This window comes from Sceloporus occidentalis, unplaced genomic scaffold (assembly GCF_023333645.1).
Source record: "Sceloporus occidentalis isolate IW3139 unplaced genomic scaffold, rSceOcc1.0.p SCAF_1, whole genome shotgun sequence".
Classification (NCBI taxonomy): domain Eukaryota; kingdom Metazoa; phylum Chordata; class Lepidosauria; order Squamata; family Phrynosomatidae; genus Sceloporus; species Sceloporus occidentalis.
The window spans coordinates 282,381,130-282,392,128 of record NW_028316981.1 but is presented as its reverse complement, the minus strand read 5'-3'; the positions used below and the strand labels follow the sequence as shown (position 1 = coordinate 282,392,128).

General features: G+C 41.7%; 1 pseudogene; it reads right to left on the bottom strand.

The window, feature by feature from the left end:
• Nucleotides 1-3,255: 3,255 nt before the first annotated feature.
• LOC149323991 (uncharacterized) lies at nt 3,256-10,276 on the bottom strand (annotated as a pseudogene).
• Between the last annotated feature and the right edge of the window lie 723 nt (nt 10,277-10,999).

Here is a 10,999-nt window from a genome sequence, read left to right as displayed (position 1 = left end):
TCAAGAGCAGTTAACAACAATATAAATATGTACACACACACAATCTCTGCAAGAGAGCAGCAATATAAATATGTACACACACACAATCTCTGCAAGATTGTAGGTCAGTGACTGTATTTCCAACCCTTTCCAACCAATTTTTGCTCTGGGTTTCTGCAAAACTTTTGAAAAGTTCCTTTTTTTACTACAACTCCCAGAATTCTTCAGGCAGTGTGACAACTGGCCTCCCCACTGGGGGATTCTGGGAGCTGTTGTCAGAAAGTATCTTTTTTGGTGTTTATATGGATAGCTTACACATGCTGTAATGGAGAATAAACAAACTTGGTGAAGGGTTACTATTTTCATTTTGTGTCCTGCTTCCTACTCATGATAGACATATTGCAGCTTTCAACAAAGATGTTGTTTATGCACATCTCCCCCCATTCGGAGTCATTTTTGAAAAAAACCAAAGAAACAACACTTGTATGCTGAAACAAATAAATGGGTCCTAGAACAAATCAAGCCTGAACATCAAGTCTCAAGCCTAGAAGCCAAGCTGACTAAAATGAGATTGTTGAACTTTGGACATGCCATGAGAAGGCATGACACATTAGAGAAGACAATGATGCTTGGCAAAGTAGAAGGTAGTAGGAAAAGAGAAAGACCACATTATAGGTGGATAGATTCAAACAAGCCAGGGCTCCGAATCTGCAAGACCTGAGCAGGGCTGTTCATAACAGTGTGACTTGGAAGTCTCTCATTCATAAGACTGCCTTAAATTGAAGTTGAGTTGAAAGCAGTTAACAACAAATGTTGAGCTATGAGGCACAAATCCCTTTTGTTTTGGATTAATCAATCTGTGGTCTATATTACTAACTAGTGCTATGTTCAATATCAGAGTGGACTCCTCATCCCAGAAATGTGAATGCATCAAGAGAGCAGTAGTTGCACAGTCAGCCACCCCCTTATATCAAGTTGGACCACTGGTACTTTGACTTTGACAGCTCTTTCAGCCTTACTAGGTCTATGGAAAGTCACCATGCATATGTTTAACATTGTTATAAGATGCCTTTTTAGAGAATGGAATACATTCCATTAAAATGCAAGACAATACAAGTTTTTAAATATTTTTTTTAAATCATCAAAATATTACAAAAAGCAGCAACATACAATCTCTAGCAATGTGATATAAATGCTAACTGTGGCCTAAGTGTGGGAGTGATAAAGAATCTGCAGTAAGGACATAGATAATTAAGTATTAAAGCACATACTTTATGTATATCCAGGTCTAAACCCTGGCGTTGTGAGATAAAACTACAGTGGGACCTTGCCATCCATGGGCTTGCCATCAATGGATTTGAGCATCCATGGACGGCAAGCCCCGTTGTCCCAAATGGCGGTATGTATATGCATGTGGCCATGCTAGCAGCCATGCGCACATCGTGCTGCCATTAGGGAAAATAGGACTTGAGATCCTGCATTTTTTCGTATCCATGTGGCATGATCCACTCACCCTCTAAGCCACCATGCTGGGAGTAGTAGCCTAAAACAGTAATTTTCCCAACCACAATACAGGGCTGGATGGACCAATGATCAGATTTACTGTAAGAGAACTTCCTGTATGTCAACTTATACATATTTTTTTTATCCACAAAGGGGGAAGAGTCTTTTTAAAAATAACCTGGATGTCTCAAGGAGAATAAACCTTTGTCAACAGTGGACAGAACCAAGGCAAGCTTATATGTACCTTCAGCAGATGAGATCCAATACAACCCTACCCTGAATAATTCCCAAAATATGAGGAATGGGATATTCAAAGGGGTGAAAAACCTCAAACTGTCCAGTGAGAACTCAACATGCTCAGTAGGTAGAGAATGCAGACAGACTTCATTTGAGCTTACCATATTTCCAAGTCAGTCTGCATAGGAAGGATCACACCTTTATAAAGATAAATGGATAAAACTTTTTAACATTCTGGTACTGTGGGATATAAACTGGATTCAGCTGCTGCTGCTGCTGCTTCTGCTATCGCCATTAAGTGATTAAATATGTCAATAGACAAGTAAGTGAAGAAGGAAAAAAAGATCAAATTCAACCATATCTTTTTTCAGCTTTATGAAAAGTTAATGTTGTGGTTCCAACTGACTTGCACAGGTATCTGCTAGCAGCTCAGTATTTTAATATAAAATAGCTGGAAGACAGCTTGAAAGATTGTTTTTCAAGGTGCCAGATGACTGGTTGGGGTGCAGAAGGGAAAATGCACTCAATTTTCTATGTAGCCATGCTTTATAGCGTAAGAAATTCTGGGCTGACTACAGCTACAAACACTTTCCTTGCTGGGGAAAAATGCTCTTCTCTCATGAACGAAACATCCTTCTTTCTAAAAGATTAATACTGCACATTGCGGCAGAAACTATGCTAGCCATAAACATGATTGTGTTGTTTCAAGACTGTACTTAACATTTCTTTGGTGATTATGAAAAGGCATGTGGAAAGAGGGAAGGTATGATTAGCATTGTAGAGACTACTAGAGTTTGTCCATTCATCTGCACTCCTCACATAAATAATGCAACTGTATCACTTTCTGGGTTCTATGGGGCTAACTACAATTGAATATTGCAAATACAATCATAGTTTAAGTCATGATATATTTTTGGCATCAGTACAACAAATTATATATTAAATTTAACACATATATACTGCCCCAAGAAGTGTCAGTGAAGGGTTTGATTGCAGGACTCTTCCATCTGTGATGCTCAGTAGTTTAGATACAACCTTAAAGCCTAGATAAAAAGTACAAAATGGATGAAAATGCAATATACTGTAGAAGTTTTCTTATAAAAAATTTACCCCTTTTTGTTCCCTTCTAAATACATAACTGAAACTACCTCTACCTTATTAAAACCACCAAACCCTCCACTTCTTAGCCCTGGCAGTCAGTGGAGTCACTAGGGTTGGTGCCACCTCAGTGTGATAACTCATGCTGCCATCCCGAGGCCTGGAGTCACCAGGCCAATGGTCCCTCAGGAATAGATTGAGCTGCTATGAAACAGAAAGGCTTCAGTCTATTTGCCACTCATGAACTGGGCATCCAAATGGACTGTTCATATCCTGAGTTATTCTGGTTTATTATTATTATTATTATTATTACTAATAATTGCATTTCTATGCCATTGTTCTCCCAGAAAGGGACCCAGGGCAGGTAACAGATAAAAACTCACCTTGTTTGTAAGTCCCAAAAGGGTCCCATTTAGTGATGGGAAGGCCTCCAGGAGTTCACCATGGCATGTCAATAGCATCCCAGTTGGCCTCCTTGCCACATGCAGGTAGGTGGACTGGGTCCTTCCCACGACCATCAGTCTCTGAAGAGGCACAGTGGGACACTCCACATTGAAAGGCAGACACCTCTCCCTCTGAGGTGTCACCCAGTGAAGTCCACACACCCTGCACCCCTCTACTAACACTTTTGCCAGCAACTGTACTTCATCTCCAAATCCAGCTCTTCCTCCCTTTCTGAACTCAAGTAATAAATATAGTCCCTTCCATAGGGTTTCCTTTAGCTATTGGGGCAAATCAATAATTCATATGGTTATATGATGTATAAAAACATGTTATAGTGGAAGCCCGGTAGGTTTTGTGTATTATATATCTTCATGCCAAATGGAGTAAAAATGTAATTCAAGTATGCATGTTTATTTTTGTGCACACATAACATCACATTTGCTGTCATAAACCTAATCTCCATCACATCTCAGGCTTTGCAACAGTTTAACTAAAGGGGGAAATTAACCCAAAGGACACACTTGCTGTGAAAGGAGAGGCTGTGAGGTTTCTAAGAGAATATTACTGCAAGGCCTGTACATGCTGTAGTGGACTGGATTTCCATTCCACAAAGTGGTAACATGGACTGTAGATTACATATGTCCCCCTAGTTTTTGCAAACCTCACCAATGCCCCCCTTTGAAAAATGTAAAAATGTCATGCTGTTAGTAGTCTAACCCCCCTCCCAAAAAGGCCTAGTTTCTTTCATATTTAATCTTCTGGAACACGAGTGGGAAGTGTGTCCTGTGGGCAACATACAGTACTCAATTCTTTTTGCTGCCCCAAGGAACCCAACCCAGAGACCCACAAAGCCCCAGATCTTTTTTTTAAAATTGCAATGCCCAAAGATAGAAGCAGGATTGTAACTGTAATTGCCAGATCCTACCACACAACCTTGTGGCTAGGCAGTAGGTATCCCGTAGTCAGTCCATGCTTCTGCTGCTGCTTTTAATGAATGGGAAAATCCTGTGAATAGTTGTCAGTAATGCAGTTAACCCCTTATTGAAGTATGTGCCATGGGTCATTCCAAGGTACTTCAGAGAACAAAGGTGTTTGGTTGCTTGGCCATTGTAAACAAAGGCTTTGCATTGTCTTGTTGAGGCAAAGTGGTCTGACAACAATGGGGGGAGAAGGTAGATGAGTTAAGTTAATCACTGGCTCATCCTAAAATAAAGATTTTACTCTTGGAGTTGATGGTTTTCCCTTTAGCAACTCCCAAACCTCTCTGTGGGGAATTTCCAAAGTATTGCTTCTCAGGGGTCTTGTGAGGCTGACTCATCTGCCTACCTGACCCACAGCTTTTAGGATTATGGCTGCTGGCCTGCCAGGTCACTTTGAGGTCATGAAGGAACTCCACACACACACTCCAAAATTTATTAAAATCCATATGTGGTAACACACTGCACACACACACCCTTCCCAATAAAAGCAAGACTTTTTACTGTTGAGGAGGCAATCATTTCATCTTGGGCAGGAGAAAGGGAATTTAAATTGATTTCACTACAATGAAGGATAGACTACTTACTTAATCTCGGATAGCTGATGAGTATACAGAACAGTAGTGCAATAAGATGCACTGGTAGCCTCTTATCAATTCACAATTGTTTTGTAATGTGAAAAGAATAGTTGCAAACTGAGGGGTACAAAATGGGGTGTGTGCCACCATTCAAGCCATTTTCGTGGTGTGTGTGTGTTCAGAACAGATCCCCTAGAAAAATTGAGGGGGGGAGGCTTCATGGGATAATCTCTTTAATATTCCCAGCAGAGAAATAAACTCCCCCAAGTGACCAAAAACAAAGGAAAATCCAATTTGGGTGTGATTTCTGGTAACTTCCAGGTCACCCATAACACTAACCTACACTTTGCTCATCTTTGATCTATTGGAAAATGAAGGGATCTGTAACTCTCAGGGTGTTTAGCTCCCATTTGCCCTGGAGAGCATGGCCAATTGTTAGGAAAGATAACATTGCCTTTCACAGTTCTCTGTTCCCCAGTTCCTTCCTCAGATAGATATGTGGGCTATAATGTGCAGTTTTGCCTCCCACAAATAGCAAGCCATAAAATGTCTGGATTTTTTCAGCTTGATATTAAAAGTAGGAACTTTTTTTTCCAGCCATTTGGACTACTGTCTGGTGTGTCCTCATTCTTACCAAACATCTACTACTGTACCTTTTTGGGGAACACCCATCCTAGGCCTTATTTTATATGGAGATGATAAATCATGACATGAGTTTATCCCTGCATTAAATGTGCACTCTCATTTCCCTGTTTTTGTTTTTAAATCAGCATTATGACAGAGAAGCAAACTTTGTTTCTTCATCTTTCTGACAACCAAATACCTAAGCAGACACCTGAAACCTCTGTGGGCATTTAAAAAAAGGAAGTTGTGGACTCAACTGAAGAATGATTACACCCCCTTAAGGCAGTATTTAAGATATTTGATATGGGGGGCTGGTAATCCTCCCCACAAAGGAACTGGTGGCATATTTGTGTCCATCGGTTACACTTGTTTCTTTTATTCCTTGGTTTTACGGAGACTAATAGCAGATGGCTCAGGGACAGGCACTAGTCTACAGACCAACATTTTGAGCGCCTTAGTGTCTCTAGGGTCTAATCTGCACTGCAAAAATAAAGACACGACTTCAGTTGCCATGTCTCAATGATATGGAATCCAGGGATTTGTAATTTGTTGTGGGATCAGAACTCTCTGACAGAGAAGACTAAATATCTCCCAAAACTACAAATCCCAGAATTCCTTAAAATTGAGCCATGGCAGTTAAAGCAGTATCAAGCAGCATTATGTCAGCAGTACAGATTAGACCAAAGCCATAGTTTTGAGCCTCTTGCATGTCTAACAAATAGACCATCTTGAAAGTACAATCCTGACATACAAAGATTTTCGACTATCAATCCTCTCTCCATCTACTATGTTAATATAACTGTAAAGGGTCATATTTGACAAAGATTGTTCACATTTTCATAGAAGCATGAAATCTGGCTGAAATGCATCGTTTTTCAAGCTGATCAAAACAGGATATCAGGCCAACTTACATTTGACCTTATTTGGGCAATGGCTAGAATTCAAATAATTTCTTATGGATATTGCCAAAAGTGGAAGTGAGAAATAAAATGAGTAATACTTGTGTAACATCATCTTGTCCTCTTCTTGAGTAACACAACGTCTACATTCTTGTGCTAATCACATTTCTTTTCCATAATGTCTGAATGGTTCACATTATATCTGATTATAACTGAATATCAGTTGACATTTCAGGAATTGTAAAGAGATGGCAACTAGTAACTGCACAATATTTACATGTTTTGGTAATGACTGGTCTATTATTGGAGCATATCAGCATGTGATACCAACACAGATCATGCTGCCTATATAGCACAAAGAATGAAGACTACCCAAACATCTTCTGTTTCAAAACAAATTTTAAAATAAATGGGCCATGCTTCCCTTTTAGTACAATAGCATTCAAAAGAACTTGATCTTGTGCAAATTCTCTGTCATAACTACAGAAAACATTTATGCTGATAATTTCTAACGTACATCATAATTGTTAAGTATTTTTTTATTTAGAAGCACATTCCACTGAAAATGGTGGGTTGAAATGAAATTTAGTCATGCTTGGCATATATCTATTGAAGTCAATGGGTTTAGTCCTACATAGTTTACATCATAGGTAGGAAATTGTAGCCACTGGCTACAAGCAAACCCAGTCTTATTTTCAGGGATGGCCTAGTGACACACACACCCAGCTCTCAAACTCCACAAAACTGTTCAACATAAAAACATGATGGTTTGGGTAGATGTCCCCTTCCCCCTTAGTCATTTTTCAATCCAAATCAGAAGTGACATCACATCATTTCTGGGGCAGTTGAGACATGTGCCTGCAGTCCATTGGAGAAATGGAGGACCAAAAACTGGCCCTTGCCCCGGAGCAGGTGCATTCAGCCTGTTTTCTTGCTTGGCTCCTCCTGCTAAAAGAAGCCTCCAGATGAGCCACAAACAGACAACTCAGCATGGCATCTGAGCTGGGAGTTCTGCCTTGCCTCTCTCAGACAAATGATGGCTCCCTAACCAGGGTTTAAGTGGATGGATATTAACTAGTGGGAAGAGGCAAGTAGGAGTGAATGAGGTCCATAAAACAGCACATAGCTCACAGGATAAACCAGAACCAAACCATTGCCTAACAATACCTTTCATGTTGTTATTGCTTTATTAGAAGAGACCCAGTTTAGGTGTGTGTCTGTGTTATGCATCTTCAAGTCGTTTCCAGTTTATGGCAACTCTAAGGTGAACCTATCGTGGGGTTTTCTTGACAAATTTCTTCAAAGGGGATTTTCCATGGCCATCCCCTAAAGCAGAGAGACTGTGGCTTGCCCAAGGTCACCCAGAAGTTTCATGCTGAGAATTGAACCTGGTCTCCAGAGTCATAGTCGAACACTCAAAGCACTATACCATGCTGGCTTGTGCCAATTTAGGTATGAAGCACTAATGTGTAAAATGATGGTCCATGCCATCATATTTCCAATTTCCATGTATGGTTGTGAAAGCTGGGCAGTGAAGAAAGCTGATAGGAAGAAAATCAACTCATTTGCAACATGGTGTGGTAGAATTATGTTTTGATCCCATGTCAGAATAAAGGTGGGATATATATATAAATCCCGCTCTTTTCCCAGGACTGGGACTCAGAGCGGCTTCACAGCAATTAAAAAACAAACAAACAAAAAGTACAATTAAAACATTTTAAAAATAAATAGATAAATGACATGCATTAAACAGAATGATTAAACTAGTCCAACATTCCTGTCTGTTCTTGTAGTGATTCCTTAAATGCCTGTTTGAACAGGTAGGTCTTCACCTGCCGTCAGAAAGCCATCAAGGAGGGAGCCGTTCTTATCTCCCTGGGCAGGGAGTTCCAGAGTCTAGGGGCAGCCGCTGAGAAGGCCCTCTCTCGTGTCCCCACCAAACATGTTTGTGAAGGTGTTGGGATGGAGAGAAGGGCTTCTCCAGAGGATCTCAGAGTCCAGGCAGGTTCATACCAGGAGAAATGGTCTGCCAAATAATGTGGACCTGAGCCATGTAGGGCTTTGTAGGATATAACCAGTACCTTGAATTGTACCCAGGAATGAACTGGCAGCCAATGAAGCTGTTTCAACAGGGGAGTTGTATGGGCTCTGTAATCGGCGCCTGTTAACAGCCTGGCAGCAGCTCTTTGAACCAGTTGAATTTTCCAAACACTTTTCAAAGGCAGTCCTATGTAGAGCTCATTACAGTAGTCCAAACGGGATGTAACCAAGGCATGTAGCACCGTGGCCAGATCTGGCTTCTCAAGGAACGGGTGCAGTTGGCGCACAGGTTTTAAATGTGCGAAAGCAGTTCTGGTCACAGCAGAGACCTGGGCCTCCAAGTTTAAAGCTGAGTCCAAGATTACCCCCAAACTGCGAACCTGTGTCTTCAGGGGGAGTGTGACCCCATCTAACACAGGCTGGATCCCTATTCCCTGATCTGCCTTCCGACTGACCAGGAGCACCTCTGTCTTGTCTGGATTAAGTTTCAACTTGTTTGCCCTCATCCAGTCCATTACTGAAGACAGGCACTGGTTTAGAACCAGGACTGCCTCCTTGGATTGAGGTGGGAAGGAGTAGTAGAGTTGAGTGTCATCTGCATATTGATGACATGGCACCCCAAAACTCCGGACAACCTCTCCCAGCGGTTTCATGTATATGTTAAACATCATAGGGGACAACACAGAACCTTGAGGGACCCACAGGTCAATGGCCAGGGGGTCAAACAGGAGTCCCCCAGTACCACCTTCTGAGTTCACCCCTCCAGGAAGGAACGGAGCCACTGTAGAACAGTACCTCCAAGCCCCATCCCAGAGAGGCGGTCTAGAAGGATACCATGATCGATGGTATCAAAAGCTGCTGTGAGGTCCAGAAGAACCAACAGGGACACACTCCCTCTGTCCAGTTCCCTGCGTAGGTCATCCACCAAGGCGATCAAGGCTGTCTCTGTTCCATAGCCAGGTCTGAAACCCGATTGAAATGCATCTAGATAATCCGTTTCATCCAGAAACCCCTGGAGTTGGGAAGCCACCACATGTTCCAGAACCTTGCCCAGAAATGGTAGGTTAGACACTGGCTGATAGTTATTCATTATTGTGGGATCCAATTATGACTTTTTTAACAGAGGCCTCACAACAGCCTCCTTTAGGCAGGATGGAATTCTGCCTTGTTGTAGGGAGGCACTGATTACTTCATATACCCACTCAGTCAGTCCCCCTCTGGCCTGTTTAATAAGCCAAGAAGGACAAGGGTCCAAAACACATGTGGTGGCTCTTATCTTTCCAAGGATTCTGTCCACATCATCAGGCTGCACAAGTTGAAAAGTATCCATTAACACTGGACTGGTAGGAGCCAAGGTAACATCCACTGACATTGTATTAATTGTAGCATCCAATTTGGACCGAATCTGAGTGATTTTATCTGCAAAATGCTGAGCAAATTCTTCACAGCGAGCCTTTGAGTGGTCTGCATTTTCTACTTGAGGGTGAGTGTGTAAAAGACCCTTGACCACTCGGAACAGCTCTGCTGACCGGCTCCTTGCAGATGCAATGCTGGTAGCAAAAAATAATTTCTTTGCTGCCCGCATTGCCAAAGAGTAGGCTTTCAAATAGGATCTAGCCCGTATTCGATCAGATTCACTCCGAGTCTTTCGCCTACGTCGCTCTAGTCTCCTTCTCATTCACTTCATCAACATCAAATCCCTAGAGAACCAGGGGACTGGTTTGGCTCCACTTCGTGAGAGGGGATGCTCAGGAGCAATTGTGTCCACCGTTCTGGCCATTTCCCCATTCCAAAGGCTGGCTAGGGCTTCAACAGAATCGCCTGCCAAGGTGACAGGAAACTCCCCAAGAGCCCTCAGGAATCCATCTGGATCCATCAGCCTCCTGGGGCGGACCATCCTAATCGGTCCCCTACCCCTGCAGAGGTTCTGAGTCCCAGTAAGTCTAAACCTGAACAGATAATGATCTGTCCATGATAATGGAATTGTGGAGAGTTGTAAAATATTACAACTGAAGTCCTATTAATCTTCCATTTATACTTTACAATTTCAAAACTACCTTTCCTTGAAGAGGAAGGATCCAGCAGTTAGGATACACAGGTAGACGTTATTCACCCCCCACTTTGGCGCTGCCCATACGTACAACCTACTTCTTAAGGCTATATACCATTTACTGTATTGCATGTGAATTCCCAAGCATACAATTTGTCATAAACCACTAACTTCCAGCCCATTGCCAAGAAAAGTCTTCCTTTTCTAGCAGACAAGGCTTCAATTAAATTGGCAGTTCTACAATTCCTGCAGAACAGAACTATCCTGGGACAGTTTGGCCTGGGAGAATAAGGCAATTTCTCAGGTTACAGATGTGCAGATGGCTGAGGACAGGTCATCATCTAACAGGATGGAATGGAATCTCCTGTTCCCCTGTAAAAAGAAGAAAATATATATATATATATATATATATATATATATATATATATATATAGCAGCTGCTGCTTATTTGAAAAGCTAGCATTCATGACAGGTATGAAACTGTCTCAGGACTGCAGAATCCAGTTAATGAGAATAAGGTAGCTCACGGGAAGGAAAAATAATCCCCACAATGTAATTGAATTTCATTTT